This window comes from Sus scrofa, chromosome 15 (assembly GCF_054392235.1).
Source record: "Sus scrofa isolate SSC_HxYL_T2T_F1_AM1 chromosome 15, Sscrofa_HxYL_maternal_Yorkshire_Landrace_v2.0, whole genome shotgun sequence".
Taxonomy (NCBI): domain Eukaryota; kingdom Metazoa; phylum Chordata; class Mammalia; order Artiodactyla; family Suidae; genus Sus; species Sus scrofa.
The window spans coordinates 93,004,668-93,023,687 of record NC_139397.1 but is presented as its reverse complement, the minus strand read 5'-3'; the positions used below and the strand labels follow the sequence as shown (position 1 = coordinate 93,023,687).

At 42.8% G+C, this 19,020-nt stretch overlaps 1 long non-coding RNA gene across 13 annotated transcripts in view; it reads left to right on the top strand.

Moving 5' to 3' along the window:
* Positions 1–19,020, top strand: part of LOC110256990 (uncharacterized) — a 127,182-nt gene that overhangs the window by 80,175 nt on the left and 27,987 nt on the right. For 8 of the 13 annotated variants that reach the window (XR_014829563.1, XR_014829558.1, XR_014829562.1 and 5 more), the window contains one exon: positions 13,058–13,151. This is a non-coding gene — a long non-coding RNA (uncharacterized LOC110256990). Of the gene's footprint in view, positions 1–11,979; positions 12,075–13,057; positions 13,152–16,045; positions 16,276–19,020 lie in introns of those variants that run through there. The other 5 variants (XR_014829560.1, XR_014829566.1, XR_014829559.1 and 2 more) reach the window with 2 other exon arrangements.

Genomic DNA, 19,020 nt, shown 5'->3' with positions numbered 1-19,020 from the left:
TGATTTGTTTTTGTTTTTGTTTTTGTTTTTCATTTTTTGTGAATGCAATGTTCGGTTTTGGCTTGTGGTTGCCCTGTTTTTTAAGTATGCTAACCCCTTCCTATAATTGTGTATTTTAGCCTGATGGTCCTGTAGGTTCAAACACTTCATAACTATACTAAAATTAAGAAGAGAAACAAACAAACAAAAAAGGTCTATTTATTTCCTAACATCCCTTGCCCACATTTTATGATTTTGATGACTCTATTTTTTTCTTTTTAATTTTATTTTGTTTGAAACATGTTCATGATTAAATCTGTATGCTGGCTTATTTGAGTGACTGCTCTCTGATTGCAGTTTCCTCAATCCAAGTTCTTCTTCTTTTTTTTTTTCTTTTTCCTCCCTTTCTTTCCTTCCTTTCTTTTTGGTTTAGAGAAGCCCTTTCAGTATTTCTTTTAGCCTGAGTTTTGTATTGCTGTATTCTTTTAGCTTTTGTTTGTTGGATAAAATTTTATCTCCCCTTCTATTTTAAATGATATTCTTGCTGATAGAGTATTCTAGGTTGCATATTTTTTTCCTTTTAGCACTTTAAATATCTCTTGCCATTCCCTCCTGGCCTGTAGTGTTTCTGCAGAGAAATCAGCTGATAATCTTATGGGGGTTCCCTTGTAGGTAACATTCTGCTTTTCTCTTGCTGCCTTTAGGATCCTCTCTTTATCACTAACTTTTGTCATTTTTATTATAATGTATCTTGGTGTGGGTCTATTTGGGTTCAACTTGTTTGGGGTCCTCTGTGCTTCCTGTGCCTTGAACTCAGTATCCTTTAGATTTGGGAAGTTTCCAGCGATAATTTCTTCAAATATATTTTCCATCCCCTTATCTTTTTCTACTCCTTCTGGAATTCCTATTATGCGTAGATTGGCCCGCTTTATATTATCCCATAGGTCTCTGATATTGCTTTCATGCTTTTTCATTTGGTTTTCTGTCTGCTGTCCTGATTAGGTGATTTCCATTATTCTATCTTCCATGTCACTAATTCGTTCTTCTGCATTATTCATTCTGGTTTTTACTGCCCTTAGTTCAGTTTGTATCTCTGCAAATGAATTTTCTAGTTTTTCTAGGCTCCTCCTTATATTTTCTAGTTCCTTTCTGAGGGTGTCTGCATTACTGTTCATATCTTCTCTTAATTCCTTCAGTATTTTCACTATTTCTCTTTTGAACTCCAGGTCTGTCAGACTGCAGAGGTCTGTTTCATTGTTGACTGCTTTAGGTGAGTTCTCCTGTTGGTTTAACTGGGGGTGGTTTCTCAGCTTCTTCATCTTGTTTGTTGCTTTCTTTTTCCTGGTGGAGTTGTACTCTCCATGGCCAGGCAGTGTTTGCCTTGGCACTGCTGTGGAATGTTTCCTGAGGGCTGGCGTTGTTGGTCAGTCTTCTTTGAGGCAGCGTGGCTTTTCCAGAGGGTGGGCAGGGCTGACAGGGTCTCTCTGAAGCAAAGGAGGACTTCCTGAAGGCAGACAGGACTGGGAGATCCACACCACGATGGAAGCAGATTTCACTCGGCCGGGCAGAGCTTGCTCTGGTGTTTTTGGGCTATGGGGCTCTTGCAAGGGGCTGGTGGTGCTGGGCAGCTGTTCCGCAGGAGTGCAGTACCCCCCGAGGGCTGTAGCAGCTAGCTGGGCCACTGAGAACCCAAGAGGCTCTTCCCCAGGGCAGCCCAACTCAGAGGGACTGCCTGAGAATGTAGGCAGATCTTTTCATGGCCTGGCTGAGCTTGTTCTAGCTTTTCTAGGCTGCAGACCTTTTCCCGGGGGCTGGCGGTGTTTGGTGCTGCTCTGCAGGGGTGTAGCCCCTCCAGAGGGCAAGCAGGCCAGGGCAGGGACAGCCCCTGTGGTGGTAGGCTTCCAGCAATTGTTGAGGCCAGCCCTCCGGGATGACAGGCAGCCCCAGGTCCAGCGTGTGCATAAGGGGTGGGGGAGGGGGGTGCACTGGGAAGCACAGCTTTCTGATAGCTGGCAGGCCAGTGAGCTCACTGTGGCTTGGAGAGTATTCTGTGGTGGCCCAAGCCTTCTTCTCTCCTCTCCCCAACACTGGCGCAGATCCAGCTCTTCTCCCAGGTTCCCTCTGATGTGGCTTTCCACTTCCCTGCCCTTAGCGTATTGCTCCCTCCCCCTGTGACGCTCTGCTTTCTAGTCTCCCAGGCAGTCTCTGCCCCATCAAACTTGACAGACCAGTTCCTAGACCACCCCCCCAAGCAGTCTCTGCTCCAACCTGCGTCCCCCCCTCCCAGCCCTTTCCCAGGGACTAACCTCCAGAGCCGAGGTCTCAGTGCCCCACCCAAGCGTCTCAATTTTTGGTGACTGTGCCAGTAGTTTAGATGATCTGTTCAGTTCTCGCTCTGCTTTTCAGAACTCCGACCTACTCCTGCACTCTTTTCTGCATCTGGAGATTCCTCTGATTCGGTTGATCTTTCCATCAAGTAGGTGACTTTCCAGGGTGTTGGGATCCCTTTCTCCTCCACAGTTCCCTTTCGGGAGCGCCCATCCAGCTTGGATTCACCTTCTCTCACCCTCCTCTTTTCTCTTGTTTTACCTAGTAATGTCACGAGATTCTTGCCGTTATTGGAGTTTAGGTCTTTTGCCAGCGACTGGTTGCTGTTCTGTGCGAGTCGTTTAACCTGTAGATGTGGGGTTTTTTTTGTTGTGTTTGTGGGAGAGGGAAAGCATGTCCCCTTACTCTTCCGCCATCTTGCCTCCCTTAATTTAGATTCTTGACCTCCTTTGAGTTTCTTGCAGTGGGGCAGGGAGAATTAGCCCCTACCCCAAGGCTCCTTCCTACCCCAGCTCTGTCCTTACATGCATGAGTGTGGAGCCCCCAGCTCACACATCCAAGCTAGAGCCCCCTCCCCAGCAGAGAGGTGCCACCCATTGGCTCTCGGGGTACACACAGGAAGGCAGAGCAAAGGAGCAGGCCTGCTGCACGAGGTCTTGGGTGTGAGCTCAGGCCCTTTGGGCAGGAAACGGCAGAGCCCAGGGCTGGAAGGGAGGTGGTGAGTCTGGAGGAGAAGCTGAGCACAGCCCTCTGCAGTACAGGGCTCAGGGTCAGGGCCCCTCAGGCCCAGATCTCGAGTTGGTCCCTGTAGTAGGAGCCCTTGAGTATACTCTTGCTGGGGCACAACTCAGACCCTTTGGGCATTGGTTTTGAGTGACTCCAGTGTCTGACAAAGGGATGCAGTGAGGTGGGGTGGTGAGCTAATATTTATACAATTGCCATCATTAAGAGCTTCATGCTAATGGCTAAAAGTCACCTTTCACCCTCTGATGTCAAAGTGAAAATTAATGCAGTTTAATCCAATTTGGCTAATTGCTTGTAATAAACATTCTGACATTCCAAAAGGAACTTTTTTTTTTTTTTCAGAGTCACACCCATGGCATATGGAGGTTCCCAGGCTAGGAGTCAAATCAGAGCTGTAGCCGCCGGCCTATGCCAGAGCCACAGCAACACGGGATCTGAGCCATGTCTATGACCTACACCACAGTTCACGGCAATGCCAGATCCTTAACCCATTGAGCAAGGCCAGGGCTCGAACCTGGGTCCTCATGGATACCAGTCGGGTTCCTTAAACACTGAGCCATGACAGGAACTCCAAGAACTTCATTTTAGATAAATGGACGGCTCCTCAGTGATTTCTTGCATGCAACCTGATTGACTTAGTGCTGCCTCTTTCCAAAGCTCATTTCTCTTGAATATGTAGGTTATTTGAATAATTTCCTTTATTGAATTCACTTGAGTGCAAAAGCAGACAATCTCCTATGACTAAAGGTTTGATACTTAAGTTTTTTCAGTATCAGCAGCAAAACAACTGAATAAAGCCAATACCTCAGCATAGACACTGAGGGCCCGTGGCCAGGAGCCCAGAGCACAGACTCACCTGAGGCCTGGCCGGCAGCTCTGCTGGAAGGGCTCAGCGAGGCACACTGGGCCCTGCCTACCCTACTCTTTAACACAGAGGTTCTCAGACTTTCTCGTGCAGCAGACTCACCTAGAAGTCTTGTCAACATGCAGCCGAGTGCTAGGCCTCACTTTGACAGTTTCTGATTCAGGAGGTCTGCGGTGGGTCCTGAGAGTCTGCCTTTTTAGCAAGTTCCCAAGGGGGTCCTGATGCTGCTGACCTGGGGAACCCACTTTGAGAACCACTGCTCTAAGTTTTGTATAGTTTCTTTTGTGCCAGATTCACAGAAGGGCTTCTTTCTATAACTGCTCCCCCTCCCACCCCCTTAATTACATAATTGAGAGTCCATCTTCACACCAAATAACCACATAGGAGATTGAAATCAACAATGTAGGAGTTCCCATCATGGCGCAGTGGAAACGAATCCACCTAGGAACCATGAGGTTGCAGTTCGATCCCTGGCCTCGCTTAGTTGGTTAAGGAACCTGCATTTCCTGATTTTCTGGATTTGTTCCTTGTGATGTTATCTAAACGCTTCCTGTTTCTATTTTCAGTACCTTATTACCTCTGACAAAAACAAGTTACCTCTGCATGGAAAAGGTAGGTGGTGTAGGTCGCAGACGCGGCTCGGATCTGGTGTTGCTGTGGCTGTGGCCAGAGGCTACAGCTCGGATTCAATGCCTAGGCCCTAGAAAGATAAAAAAAAGAAAAGGGGGGGGGGACAATAAAATAAAATCAAAATGTAAACTTTGCACACACCAAAAAAGAAAAAATTACCAATCATATGCAGTGTTTGAAGGTAATAGTAAATTCTAAAGGTCTTAATGATAAGAACATCTTGCTTCTCATCCTTTTGTGCTGCAGGCAAACATGACCATGGACACTGCCTTCAGCTCTGTTTTCTTCCCGGATAGCAGCTCTGGGACATGTTATATGAGAATCTAACTTCCAAAAATACCAATTTTCATAATTGGCCTAAGTAAGCCAAACACCTTTTTCTTCTGGATTTGTTCCTTGTGATGTTATCAAAACCCTTCCTGTTTCTGTTTTCAGTACATTATTACCTCTGACAAAAACAAGTTACCTCTGAGTGGAAAAGACTGTCACTGCTATGATGAGCCATGAGCAGAAGGCCACGTGCTACAAGCACAGATGCAGGGATTTAAGCAAAGCACCCTAAATAAACCCAGGACAAGAGCAAGCTGCCCGCTCTTAAATTTCTGAAGGATTGTTAAGCTCTGGAACCACACAGTCTTTCAATTAAACCATTTATATTATTTTCTCTCTGCACCCTCCCCCCTACCCCCGCACCCAGTCTGTATTTATGACTCCTTTGTACCATTTGCCTTCTTGACCAGACCTCTGCCAATGGGCAGCCTGAGTTTCTCTGGCAGTCTTGGTTGAAGTGTCTCTGCAGGACAGGACATCAAGGCGCAAAGTGAGACATAGTGTCCTTACTCACATAGACCCTCAACATGCGTTTATAAATCCATCTAGGGAGTTCCCTTCGTGGCTCAGCCGTTAATGAACCTGACTAGGATCCATGAGGAGGCGGGTTCCATCCCTGGCCTCTCTTGGCAGGTTAAGGATCCGGCGTTGCCGTGAGCTGTACTGTAGGTCACAGATGCAGGTCAGATCCCACGTTGCTGTGCCTGTAGCATAGGCCAGCAGTTGCCACTCTGATTGGGAACTTCCATATGCTGGGGGTGTGGCCCTAAAAAGCAATTTAAAAAAATCAAAGGCATTTTTCCAGGGACTCTCAATGTCTGTATACTGTAGGTTGCCCTGGCTTTCCCTTTCCTTCAGAGTCTTCATCTTCACTGTAAGTTATTGTCCAGTACAGAAGGTAACATGAATAAGAAGGGACAGGAGTTCCTGTTGTGGTGCAGTGGTTAACGAATCTGACTAGGAACCATGAGGTTGAGAGTTCGATCCCTGGCCTTGCTCAGTGGGTTAAGGACCCAGCATTGCCGTAAGCTGTGGTGTAGGTTGCAGACATAGCTCGGATCCCGCTTTGCTGTGGCTGTGGTGTAGGCCGGCAGCTACAGCTCCGATTAGACCCCTAGCCTGGGAACCTCCATATGCTGCAGGAGTGGCCCTAGAAAAGACAAAAAGACAAAAAAAAAAAAAAAAAAAAAAAAAAAAAAAAAAAAAAAAAGAAGAAGGGACATGATAGGGTTTCCTGGTTATTGTGTTTCCTAAAACACAATGCATTCTCTCTGCTTTCAAAGCCAGTTCCAGTTCTTATTTTTTTAAATTTTATTGGGGTATAGGTGATGTACAGTGTTGTAGTAGTTTCAGGTGCTCAGCAAAGGGAATTATTTATACATATACATATATCCATGATTTTTTCCCATATAGTTTATCACAAACTATTGAGTAGATTTCCCCAAGCTATGCAGTAGATTCTTATACATTATCTATTTTATACAGTAGAGTGGATATGTTATTCCCTTCCTCCTAAATCATCCCTCCCCCCATGGTTTCCCCATTAGTAACCGATCTGTGAGTTTGTTTCTGGTTTGTAAAGAAATTCTTTTGTATCATTTTTATTAGATTCCACATACAAATGATATCATATTTGTCTTTGACTTACTTAGTGTGATAATCTCTAGGTCCATCTGTGTTGCTGCAAATGGCATTATTATGTTATTTTTTATGGCTGAGTAATATTCCATTGTATACAGGTACCACATCTTCTTTATCCTTTCCTCTCTGGATGGACACTTAGGTTGCTTCCACGTCCTGGCTATTGTAAATAGTGCTGCAATGAACATTGGGGTACAGTTATCTTTTTGAAATGGTTTTCTCCAGTTCTGGTTCTGATGCAAGGTATGGCCTGTGGGACTCTGGACACCCTGCCCTGCTTACTCAGCCTTAGACCCAACACCCTTAGCTTATCCTGGCTTTGACCTCTCTGCCCTCCCAGACATCATGGGCCCACTGGAATCCTGTGCTTCTGGGGCATGGTGACCCCTGTATATAAATGGGACTAAAGGAGTGGTGATGTCTATATTGCAGATATCTCAAAGGTGTAATTAATGGAAATTTCAAGATAGGGATAGCAGAGCAGTATATCAAGTGCTGGGCATGATTACGTGTTCATGAACCTGGCCCTCATTAGTGGAAAATAGTGATTTTTGTTCACTTTGTGTCTGTGTCTGTGTCTGCTCTTGCTGCTGCCAGCTAACTACCTTGCTCTCTATTTGTATGTTTTCATATAGTCCTGACTTCAATTTATCCTCATCTTTCATGGCCCCTTTTCTCTATTTCTCTTAACATCTCCTGACACCACCTGACCTGTTCTCTTCATACTTCCACCTACACTGCTGACATAGAGATGCCAATGGTGCTTTTCTAGGTGGACATTTTCATACCAGGCCACCCCAGGACAGGGCAGAGGGGAAGGTGGGGAGAGGAGAAAGAGAAATGAAGGCACAGGATAGATTTCAGGAACCCGATATATTTCTTCTGCCCTCAGAACTTTTCAGGAGTTCCCGTCGTGGCGCAACAGAAACGAATCCAACTAGGAACCATGAGGTTGCAGGTTCGATCCCTGGCCTCACTCAGTGGGTTAGGGATCTGGTGTTGCCGTGAGCTGTGGTGTAAGTCACAGATGTGACTTGGATCTGGCGTTGCTGTGGCTGTGGCATAGGCCGGCAGCTGTAGCTCCGATTAGACCCCTAGCCTGGGAACCTCCGTATGCTGCAAGTGCAGCCCTAAAAATACAAAAAAAAAAAAAAAAAAAAAAAAGGTAATGACTTTTCAGTCTGCCGATGAATGACTATAGAAAATAACTGAAATGGACAATGAGTCATTGAAAATAGAAACACAGTTTAATAGCCACATTACCACTAAAAATCAAGTAGTCACTCAAAGTTTTATTAATAAGATTTAAGTATGACTATATTCTAGTTTCATGCTGCATATCATACTATGAGTTCTTATGTGGATAAAAACCGTTATTCGGATTTTGCCTATATAATTAATTCTACCAAAGAAAAATAGTATTATCTGCATGTTAATATTTCTATTGGATTCAGTTAATAATTTCCGAAGAGAGTTTTGTTTTTTTTTTCCTTTCCTGCCACTGATTTCATAGGAGGGAGGATTTTGGAAATGTGTGTGAACAAAAACATAACATTAAGGCAATTAAGGGTTGGTTTTTATTTTCTTATTCATTTGTTGATCTTTATTTTGGGTTTGCAGTAATGGGTGACATTGCCCAAGGCAATCCATACATGATTATAAGATGCCATTTTCTTCATAAATTCATTTTTTTTAACCAGGTAGCTTTATATATTTTACATTTTGACCACAGTCTGTAAGAGTTAAAGTTACAATACCCAACACTAAGTATTGTCAGTCTTTTTTTTTTAATGATTTGTATTTTTTCCATTATAGCTGATTTACAGTGTTCTGTCAATTTTCTACTGAACAGCAAAGTGACCCAGTCACACATACATATATATACGTTATTTTTCTCACATTATCCTCCATCAAGCTCCATCATAAGTGACTAGATATAGTCCCCAGTACTATTCAGGAGTATCTCATTGCTTCATAAATTCATTTTTAATGAAGATGCCATGTCCGACCATGGCAGAGGTCCATGGCATTTCTTTCTTGGGACCAAGCTTGGGCATGTTGGTTGATGACCAGTTACTTGAATGACTATTTCTGTCCAATTAACAATTATGAAAATCAACCAAACCCTAAGGAATTCTTTTCTTTACCCTACTGTTGATTTTATCAGCTCTCTCCCCTACCCTTTTTAAAAACGGATAAATGTAGATTATTGCTGTGGAAGTTGAAGAAGGGAACAGATCAGAATGAAAAATAGCAACTTATGTATTTACTTACCTAAGATCAATTAAATTGTGTTAAACTAATTACATTTAAATATATAAAGTTAGAGAAGCAGATGAAATGGGGGGAAACTAAAAAAAAAAATTGATTGATATTTTTTCAAAGTTTCCTATGAATAATCAAGAATTCTCTAGACCAAATAGTCCCAACATTTATTTATTTTTGACAAAAGAATAAATTTGGGGGGTTATGGTGTATTGGGTATGGGGATCACCTGAGGGTGTATCCATTTAAAGACATCCGATGAGGCCTGGCACAGTGGGTTAAAGGATCCAACATTGCTGCACCTGCAGCATAGGTCACAGCTGTGGCTCAGATTCAGTCCCTGGCCATGCACCATGGATGCGGCCATAAAAATAAATAAAGAACATCCACCGAAGAGAAGTTGACAGATAAGTAAATCATGTGGAGGATGAGACCATGATATATTTCAATGGTGGTGAGGAATCCTTCCTTCAATAGTGTGCTCCTAGCAGGCACAAATAATCATTATTTAAATAGCCATCATTTAAATCATAACCATTATTTAAATCCTACTACCGCATATCCTAAGCTATTATATTAAGAGTTTATGTATTATAAACTGAGCAAAAGATTCTGGACAATTTAAGGTCTGGAGTGGAGAGAAGACTTACTTTTTACTGTTTACCCTTTGGCATGTTTGATTTTTTCCTTATATTCTTTTTTATTTTTTATTTTTTCGTCTTTTTAGGGCCACACCTGTGGCATATGGAGGTCCCCCGGCTTACAGTCAAATTGGAGCTGAAGCTGCTGGCCTACTGCCACAGCCACAGCAATGCTGGATTCAAGCCACGTCTGTGACCTACACCACAGCTCACGGCTGTGAGCTGGATCCTTAACCCACTGAGCAAGGCCAGGGATCGAACCCACATCCTCATGGATACTAGTTGGGTTCGTAAACTGCTGAGCCATGACAGAAACTCCATGCATTTTTATTTTTAAGTTAAAAAAAGAAAGCATATGGTTGGGGGGATATTACAGTACAGCTTCTAAAGATGATAAAAATGTAGTAATTTTGTATTAACTTAGCATTACTATGAAATATATGTACAGTTTTGTAAATCTATCCTGTTGCTATAGAAATAGGTGTGATAGAAATACTCAGACACATAATATTTACATATTTAACAGTGCAGCAACATTTTACACTTAAGTACACATAAAGAGAATCTCAATTTTTCTGACGAAACAGTTGTCCAAGTCTATTTGCCAGAGGAAGTATTAGAAAATGATTAGGTTGTGCTTGCTTTTGGGGAGAAAAAATGCACAAGAAGTTTTTTAAAAAATTATTTCCAACAAAGAAGTTCCCTTCGTGGCTCAGTGGTTAATGAACCAACGAGGAGCCATGAGGTTGCAGGTTCGATCCCTGGCCTTGCTCAGTGGGTTAAGGATCCGGCATTGCTGTGAGCTGTGGTATAGGTCGCAGATGCAGGTCGGATCCCATGTTGCTGTGGCTGTTCCTGTGTCATAGGGCCGGCAGCTGTAGCTCCAATTTGACCCCTAGCCTGGGAACTTCCACATGCCGTGGGTGCGGCCCTAAAAAGAAAAAAAAAATTATTTTCAACAAAATAAGGAAAGTTGACATTCTGACAAGAACTCTTTCATGGAATGTAATTACAACAACCATCTTTTCATTGTAAGATTCTAAATCGCGGCACCTATTCATACAAAGAGGGGCAAAGATTTCTTAGAGCCTTTTGTCAATTATATTTACTTTTTGAAAAGAACAAAATAACACCTTTTTTTTTTTTTCCTTTTAGAAAACATTGCCTTATTGAGGAAATAGATGTGGTTAAGGAATTCTTTGCACTTGAACGTAACAAGGAAATATGTTCAAAGTTCATTGCAGCCCTGATTGTGGTACTGAATTAATGAGAACGATCCAAATGTCTCTCAACAGCAAAATTTATAAAAACGAAACACTATCCAGAAGTTAAAATAAATAGATTAAACCTATATGTAGGAACACAGCAAGAACTAAAACACAATACGGGATGAAAATTATACCATGCACCGTAGATGTCATACGATAAAATGTTTAAATCTACAAAACAATGCTTTATTACTTATGGACCCAATTGTATGGACTAAAAGCTGACAAAATATGGACTGGCTACACTCATAATTCAGGAGTAGCTGCCTTAGGGAAGGGTGAGAAATGAGCATGGAAAAGGAAAAACAGAATCTTAACTTTGTAGTGATAGTTTTGTTATGAAATAAAGTTAAATTAATAAAATTTTATTACTAAAAAGAAAATAAATTAAAGAAATTATAAAATGTCAGTATTTGTTCATTTGGGAGGCTATCTTTTGGTTGTTTGTTATATTTTATCCATTATACTTTTCAAATTTTTTTTCATTAATAAAACTACAAGCAAAATAAAATAGACTGGCTCTATCTACAAAAAAATGCAGAAATGCCCTTAGTGTTCTAAATTATTGGAATAAGTAGTGCATGTAGCAATTTGGAAAATTAATAAGTATTTCTAAACGGTGGTCAGTTTTGATTTTGATCTATCGAGAGTTCTAAGGGAATGGATAAAATAAACCAAAGGGAAAGAAAAGCAACAAATAGAAATATGAAATAAAATATACATTTCTTTGAATGATAAACTATCTGTGGTCTGATATACAGATTTTTTTTTTAATGCACCAATAAGGGAACAAGGTGGAAGGGAACATAGCCAGTTTTGGCTCTTAGATGTCATCAACCTAATCCAGACTGAAAAAATATTCAAATGTAAAGCAAACAAAATTCATCCTAGAATTTGCAAAATGCAATAAGCTAATGTTCTGAATCTTCATTGCAAATTAACCCAGCAAAGAATGCACAGGAGTTTTACTAGGAGAACGCATTAAAAGCTTTTCATGGGATTTCCTGTCATGTGTGGCTCAGTTGTAACGAACCCAACTAGTATCCTCGAGGACACAGGTTCGATCCCTGGCCTTGCTCAGTGGGTTAAGGATCCAGTGTTGCCATGAGCTATGGTGTAGGTCACAGACATGGCTTGGATCCCCACTGCTATGGCTGTGGCTGTGGCATGTGCTGGCCCCTAGCCTGGAAACTTCCACATGCTGCAGGTGCGGCCCTAAAAAAACAAACAAACAAAAAATTAATTTCATGAAAGAAGACTTTTTTTTATTATTATTTTTATGGTTTAGGTCACAGACATGGCTAGGATCCTGCGTTTCTGTGGTGTAGGCCGGCAGCTGCAGCTCCAATGGATCCCTACCCTGGGAACCTCCATATGCCAAGGGTATGGCCCTAAAATATATATATATTCCAGGCATTTTTTTAAGCCCTGGGAATACAATACCCATGAGCCCTTACAGCACTGATAATCCGGAAAGGGGAATCAACAATTAAGCAATTTAAATAAGGTGTCGTAAGTGCCCCTCTAAGATAAAGAGCACTGTGGATGCTCTTAGCAGAGGCAACTAGGGTAGGTTAGATTAGTGATTCAAGTCAGGCTTACTCAATAAAGAGATATTTAAACAGAGCCCTAGAAGGTGAGCCAGACTCATCAGTCGTGTGCAAACAAGAGCATGAAGGGAAAGTGTTCCAGGCACAGGGAGGTATAGTGAGGACTCAGGAGGTAAAGTTGGAGGGAGAAAGTTACCAACAGAGCATGGTATGATTAGATGTACATTTCAGAAACATCATTCTGCCTGCTGGGTAAGCATGGAGAACAATTAAATCTGTCAGGAATCCGGAACTTCTCTGTGGCTCAGTGGGTTAACCACTCGGCGTTGTCATTGCTGCAGCTTGGGTCACTGCTGTGGTGTGGGTTTGATTCCTGGCCTGGGAACTTTCACATCCCGAGGTTGTGGCCAAAAAAAAAAAAAAAAAAAAATCTGTCAAGAATCCAAACCAAAGCCCATTTACAGTAATGCCCGCGGATACAGAAGGAGCATTTATGGAAAAGGTAAATCCACAAGGTTGCTGAATTGATTAGCTGTTGGGGTGGCGTCAGGAGAGAGCTATTGACCCCAGCCCTTACTTGAACTTTATCCATAGTGGTGAGCAATTAGTCATTCAATTCCCCCCAGTCAACTGCAGGGGAGGCTGGGAAATGAGGATGGGCCCTATGCCCATGAGTAAAATGAAAAGGGCTTGAGGAACATGTTCCATCATCTCTGCTTTAGCTGCCAACCAGAACTGACTCAATTTCCAGAAGCTGAACTCCAAATGAGTAGGTGCAACTGAATACTGATGCATTTGTTTTCACTGTTTTTCTAGGTTGAAGAGGATTCAGAGATTGAACAATCATTTGGTGATTCTGTGTTTTCACTTCTGTTTGAGAAGGTCTTGTCCCACTCCAAAGACAGCAATGGTAAACCTTCCCAAAAATTCTACCACTTTCATTTTCTGAGAATATAGATTTTTAGCCATACATATATCCTTCCACATTTTCTCTTTCAGCAAAATATCTATCTTTTCAACCAAGATGACCATATTAGTTACCGATGACTATTTAACAAATTGCTCCAAACTTTAGTGACTTAAAATATCATTCTTTTGAATGTTAGTCTCTCTCATAGTTTGTGGGGGGGTCAGAAAGTCAAACAGGGCAACAGTAGGAAGCATGATGTCTATGACCGTGGCCTCAGCTGGAAGATTCCAGGCCTTGGGAGTGGGGTCATGTAAAGGCTTACTCTTTCATGCGGCTGTCAGCTGGGGCTTTCCATTCCTCTTTATTTGAGCCTCTCCGTGTGGGCTGGGTTGACTTTCCCCACAGCATGGAAGCTGGGTTTCAAGGGCAAGTGTCCTATGAGAGCCAGGCAGAAGCTGTACTTTTTTTTTGGGGGGGGGGGGTCCAGCCTCAGAAGCCACATAGCACCACTCCCATCGTTACCACTGATCAGCCCTGTCACAAGCCCTGTCTGGATTCAAAGGAAGATGACCTAGATCCTCTGTCTGAGGTGGGGAGGGCGGGGAGCAGTGGTCAGCCACATCTCACAAAGAGCGTGTGAGGTGGGATAAATATAATGGTGTAGCCATTTTTGGAAAATGTCGTAGGTCACAAGGACCAATTCATGTTAATCCGGAAAAGAAGCTCAAGTCTCAGGACAGCTTTAGTGCTCAACCTAATTCCTTCTTACCTAATATGCGTGAATGAGTCCCTCTTCCAAAATAAGTAAATGAAATGAGTGACTAAATCTTCAGCCCTAAATTGTCAATGAAAAGATTTCTTCCTACTCCAAGTTACTAGCTCTTTGACAATAATAATCAGAAAATGTACCTGCGAGAGATAGGCCAGTAACATAAAAGTAACTCTGCTTTGGCTAATTCCTCGGGACCCTTTGAGTTGCAAAGTGACAGAATTGAACTCCATCTAGTGTGAATAGATAAGAATTCAGTCTCAGGAACCTGAAAAGTCTAGAGGTTCAGCTGGAGTCAGTCATAGCTGGATTCAGGGACTCAAGAAGAGGCCTCTGGCTCTTCCCATCTCAGCTCTGCTTTCCTCTGTTCTGGTTTACTCCTAGGGAGGCTCTTTCCTTGTGGTGACAAGAATGGGTCTCCAGCATCTCCAGGCTCAAATCCTCTCTAGGGCTTGTGATCTCAGGAGATAAGCTTCCCCTAAGCCTCCTTTTAGCATCCATAGTCATCCCTGAAAAAGGATTCTGGACCCACCTATTTGGGTCAGATGCGGGGAATCACTGGGACAGTCACTGCCTGGTGAGTATTAGTCAGGGGTCTCCAGAGAAACAATCAGTAAGGTATATAGAGACATAAGAGATTTATTACAGGACTTGGCTCATGTGTTACGGAGGCTGCAGAGTCCCATGATCTGCCACCTGCAAACTGGGGAACCAGGAAAACCTGGTGGTATAATTGAGTCAGAGCTCAAAGATCTGAAAATTGGGGAAGGACAAGGTTAAATCCCTCTCTGAGTCTGCAGAAGCAGAAGCACTGCAGTCTGTGGGCAGAAGATGGGCATCTCAGCTCAGGGAGAGCTAATTAGCCCTTCCTTTGCCTCTTTGATCCATTTGGTTCCTAATGGACTGGATGATACTTTCAATCCATTGGAAAGTGGGTGCATCGGTGAGGGCAACCTTCTTTACTCAATCGACCCATTTGAATGCTAGTCTCTTCTGAAGATGCTCACAGACACACCCAGAAACAATGTTTCACCAGCTATCTAGGCATCCCTTAGCCCCATCAAGGTGGCTCATAAAGTTATCCATCACAATGGGAACTGGGGCCAGCCTGAGTCATTCCCACCAGTGGCAGGGATGCAGTATTATGATTGGCAGGCCTTGCCAGGTATCAGAGGAGTAGTTCCTGAGTGAAACGGCCTCTCCGTTACCAGATGGCAAGTGTAAGGAGTTGAGCTGTAAATCCAACACCTGTGACTAAAGCTAGTTAGTATATGTTTTAATTCCTTCCCAAACTTTGGTCTAGAATCTTAGGAGAAAGAAAGTCAGCAGGAGAAAGTCAACCTACGGAACTCAAGTTAGGACCCAGTTAGCACCCTCTTGTGCTCTTAGGTTCGCACAGGAGATGACTAAGTCATTTCCATTTTATAAGCCTGGAATGTCAGATTTTTCTCACATCCATATGTTCCTTCCTCTTTTATCTTTGAAACCGCATAGTTGAACCTTAATCTTTACCCTATACTGAGGTTTATAGGTCTCCAGTGGAAAACTACGTTTAGTAAAATCTAAATCTGCATTAAATCACAGGGGAAAAACGACCTGCCTTATTCTGTTGGAATATGATTTATGAGTTCATGCTTAGGTATTTTATGACTACATATCATAACTTTTATAAGTGCTTCCATTAATATTGCCAGTCATGAGCCATAAAATCAACTTGGAGTGTATCCAGGGGCTCTTATAAAACTCTTTCCGAATCACTCGTTTTTCTGTAACTCACATAAAACATTTTTGTGCAAAAAGGAGCAGTTCATGTGGTTTTGCTTTAGCACTCACATTTTTTTAAGAGTAGAATCAGAGCGGCTCAGAACCTTGGGAACACTTGGAAGTCATCTAGTCCCACTCTGTTTCTCTCTGAGGGGGTTGCAGGCAGTCGGCACCTTTAGTGGAATGAATGAATCTTCTCCATAACATTGTGCTGCTGGTAAACATGCCACCTCAACATCCCAGGGGTTTTTGGCTTGTTTGCTCTTAAGATGAATTCTAATTATCAGAAATGTGCCCTGGTTGTTTTTCCTTTGAGCCCCATAGAATTAGCCACTGCATGGCAGCTAATTCTCTTTTCCAGATGACTGTGGTTTCCCCCGGGGTTTCTCCAAGCAACACGTCCTTCATTCTGTCCAACTTCTGCATGTGTCACACTTACTGGCACCACCTCTATCCTGACCACCTGACTTTGGCCATGTTCTCATTTTCACTGGGGATAGTTGTTCGTTGTATTACAAATCTGCCAGCCCTTCTTGTTTTCTAGTCCCCATTTTGCATCTTTTTTTTTTTTTTTATCTAGGGCTGCACCCGCGGCATATGGAGGTTCCCAGGCTAGGGGTCTAATTGGAGCTGTAGCCACCGGCCTACGCCACAGCCATAGCAACTCGGGATCCAAGCAGCATCTGAGACCTACACCACAGCTCATGGCAATGCCAGATCCTTAACCCACTGAGTGAGACCAGGGATCGAACCCGCAACCTCATGGTTCCTAGTCAGAGTCATTAACCATTGAGCCATGATGGGAACTCCCCATTTTGCATCTTAATCATAGTCATATCTCAGGAGATTGTCAAATTATTTGCTGGAGTCTGGGTACCTTATTTCAAGGCCCTTCCCTGACCAAAACAAACAATACAAAAAAACAAGATGAGTTTTGTCAGGCATTTTCCCTGTGTGAGACATTAAGGTTATCAGTCTATAGTCTGTAGCATCCTCTTTCTTCCCACTTTAAAAAAAAAGGATGACTCTTCCATGACTTTAATCATCAGATCCTTTTTCCTTGTCCTGGAACCATCAAAGACTGTTACAAAAGTTTCTCTGATCTCACCCACAGGTCCTGGTAGGATCCTTGGATGTAGCTGTGGCAGGATAATATTTTGAGATGTTACCTAAGATTTTCTTTTCTGCATTTTTTTACTCTTTGCCCTTTATTCATTTAGTCAATGCATTCATTGCCTCTGGGAAAGGTGGTTACAGCTGAAAAGCAAAGAAAAGCCTTTTTAAATCTCTGAAGCTTGTGCCATTGGACATTTAAAAAACAAACAAACAAAAAAAAAACCACCTATGTCCAGAGGGAACTCCAGTCGTAAAAAATCCAAAGGGGTAAACCTTGTGTTATCTGCAGAGTCTGCTTTTCTCAATTGTGTTGCACCCCCTGCTTCTCTTTCATCTCCACCTGTGGTCCGTTGACCTACCTGAATTTGTTCAGACTGGAGAAAGGAGAAAAAGAAAAAAGAAAAAAAGAGAAGTGGGGGGGGAGAGAAAAGAGAAAGAGAAAGGAGAAACACTCCAAACATTTGGAAATTCAAGACTGGACGGGAATGTGGGCACCCCTGAGAAAGAGGCAAGGCATGAGCATTGTCTCTGCCCAGAAGGAACAGAATGAATGGAAGTGTCCATGTGATGTATCCAGGCAGCTCCGGACAACCTCAGGAATCCTTACGATTCCCAGTGCAACTTGAAGAACAGCAAATGATTCCCCATCAGCCTGAGAGTAGCACAGAAGATGAAAGTCATGCTAAAAGAAAGGCTTAAAACAAATTAATGAGGAGAGTTCCCATCATGGCTTGGCAGAAACGAATCTGACTAGTAACAAGGAGAATGCAGGTTTGATCCCTGGCCTTGCTTGGTAGGTTAAGGATGTGGTGTAGGCCAGTGGCTACAGCTCTGATTCAACCCCTAGCTTGGGAACCTCCATAAAAGCCTCAGGTGTGGCCCTTAAAAAGACAAACAAAGAAAAAACCAAATTAACGAGTACCAGAAAAGAAAAAACCTGTGTTACTTGTAGTGGATACTGTGTTGCTTCACCCAGATTCCCTTAGTGTCAACTCACATAATCTCCAGCTACTGGCAACTGTAGCTCCAATTCGACCCCTGGCCTGGGAACCTCCATGTGCCATGCGTACGGCCCTAAAAAGCAAAAATAAATAAATAAATACAAAATAAATGTTTCTGACGTAAAACTAGGTGATTATCATGTAGTTTTTGCTGATAGATGTTCCACTAATATGACTTTAAAAACTGTCTTTCTCAAAGGATTCCAATTAAATAAAGGCATTTGGCAACAACAACAACAAAAAAAGTCAAATAGGGATTTTACTTCTATATGTCTTCTCCAGCATTTCTCCTGAGGAGGTTAGGGGGATCTCCTTCAAAAAAGAATTTACTGTTTAGCTAAGTCAACAAAAATATTCAATAAACCGTCTCTAACAGGAATAGAAAAGAGCTTCATTTGAGCCAATCTGAGGACTATAGCCTGGGAGACAGCCTGATAACTCTGAAGACCTGCTCCAGAGAAGCATGGTTTTGGGCACAGTTTTACATCTTGTCAGAACAAAGAACAATAGTCAAGGGTACACTCCTTCAAGGTTTTAAAACTCCTGATCAGCAGGTACACAGCAGGTATGGCTGTGGCACTTGGAAAGGCAGTCATTACTGAAGGAGAACCAGCACCGGAGTCCCAGGAAGGGAGGCATTTAATCTTTAGGATTTTGGTTTTTGTTTTTTGGCTTGTTAGGGCCCCACCTGCAGCATATGGAAGTTCCCAGGCTAGGGGTCAAGTCAGGTGCAGCTGCCAGCTTATGCCACACCCACAGCGACGCCAGATCTGAGCTGAGATTGCAACCTACACTGTAACCCACGGCAACACCGAATCCTTAACCCAGTTAGCGAGACCAGAGATTGACCCTGAGTCCTCATGGATACTAGTTGAGGTCATTACCACTGGGCCACCATGGGAACTCCTAACTTTGTTTTTAACACAGACATTCTTTTCTTCTGGTCCGAGCACCTTTTCTCTTTAATAATTAAGGCAGATGTACACTATATATTTGATAGGCCACAAATAGCTGTTTTAGTTAGCCTAAAATTCAAGTTAGAAGTTCCCCTTGTGGCTCAGTGGTTAATGAACCCAACTAGTATCCATGAGGATATGGGTTCAATCCCTGGCCTCTCTCCGTAGTTTAAGGATCTGGTGTTGCCCTGAGCTGTGTGTAGACTGCAGGCTTGGCTAGGAGCCTGCATTGCTGTGGCATAGGCCAGCAGCTGTAGCTCTGA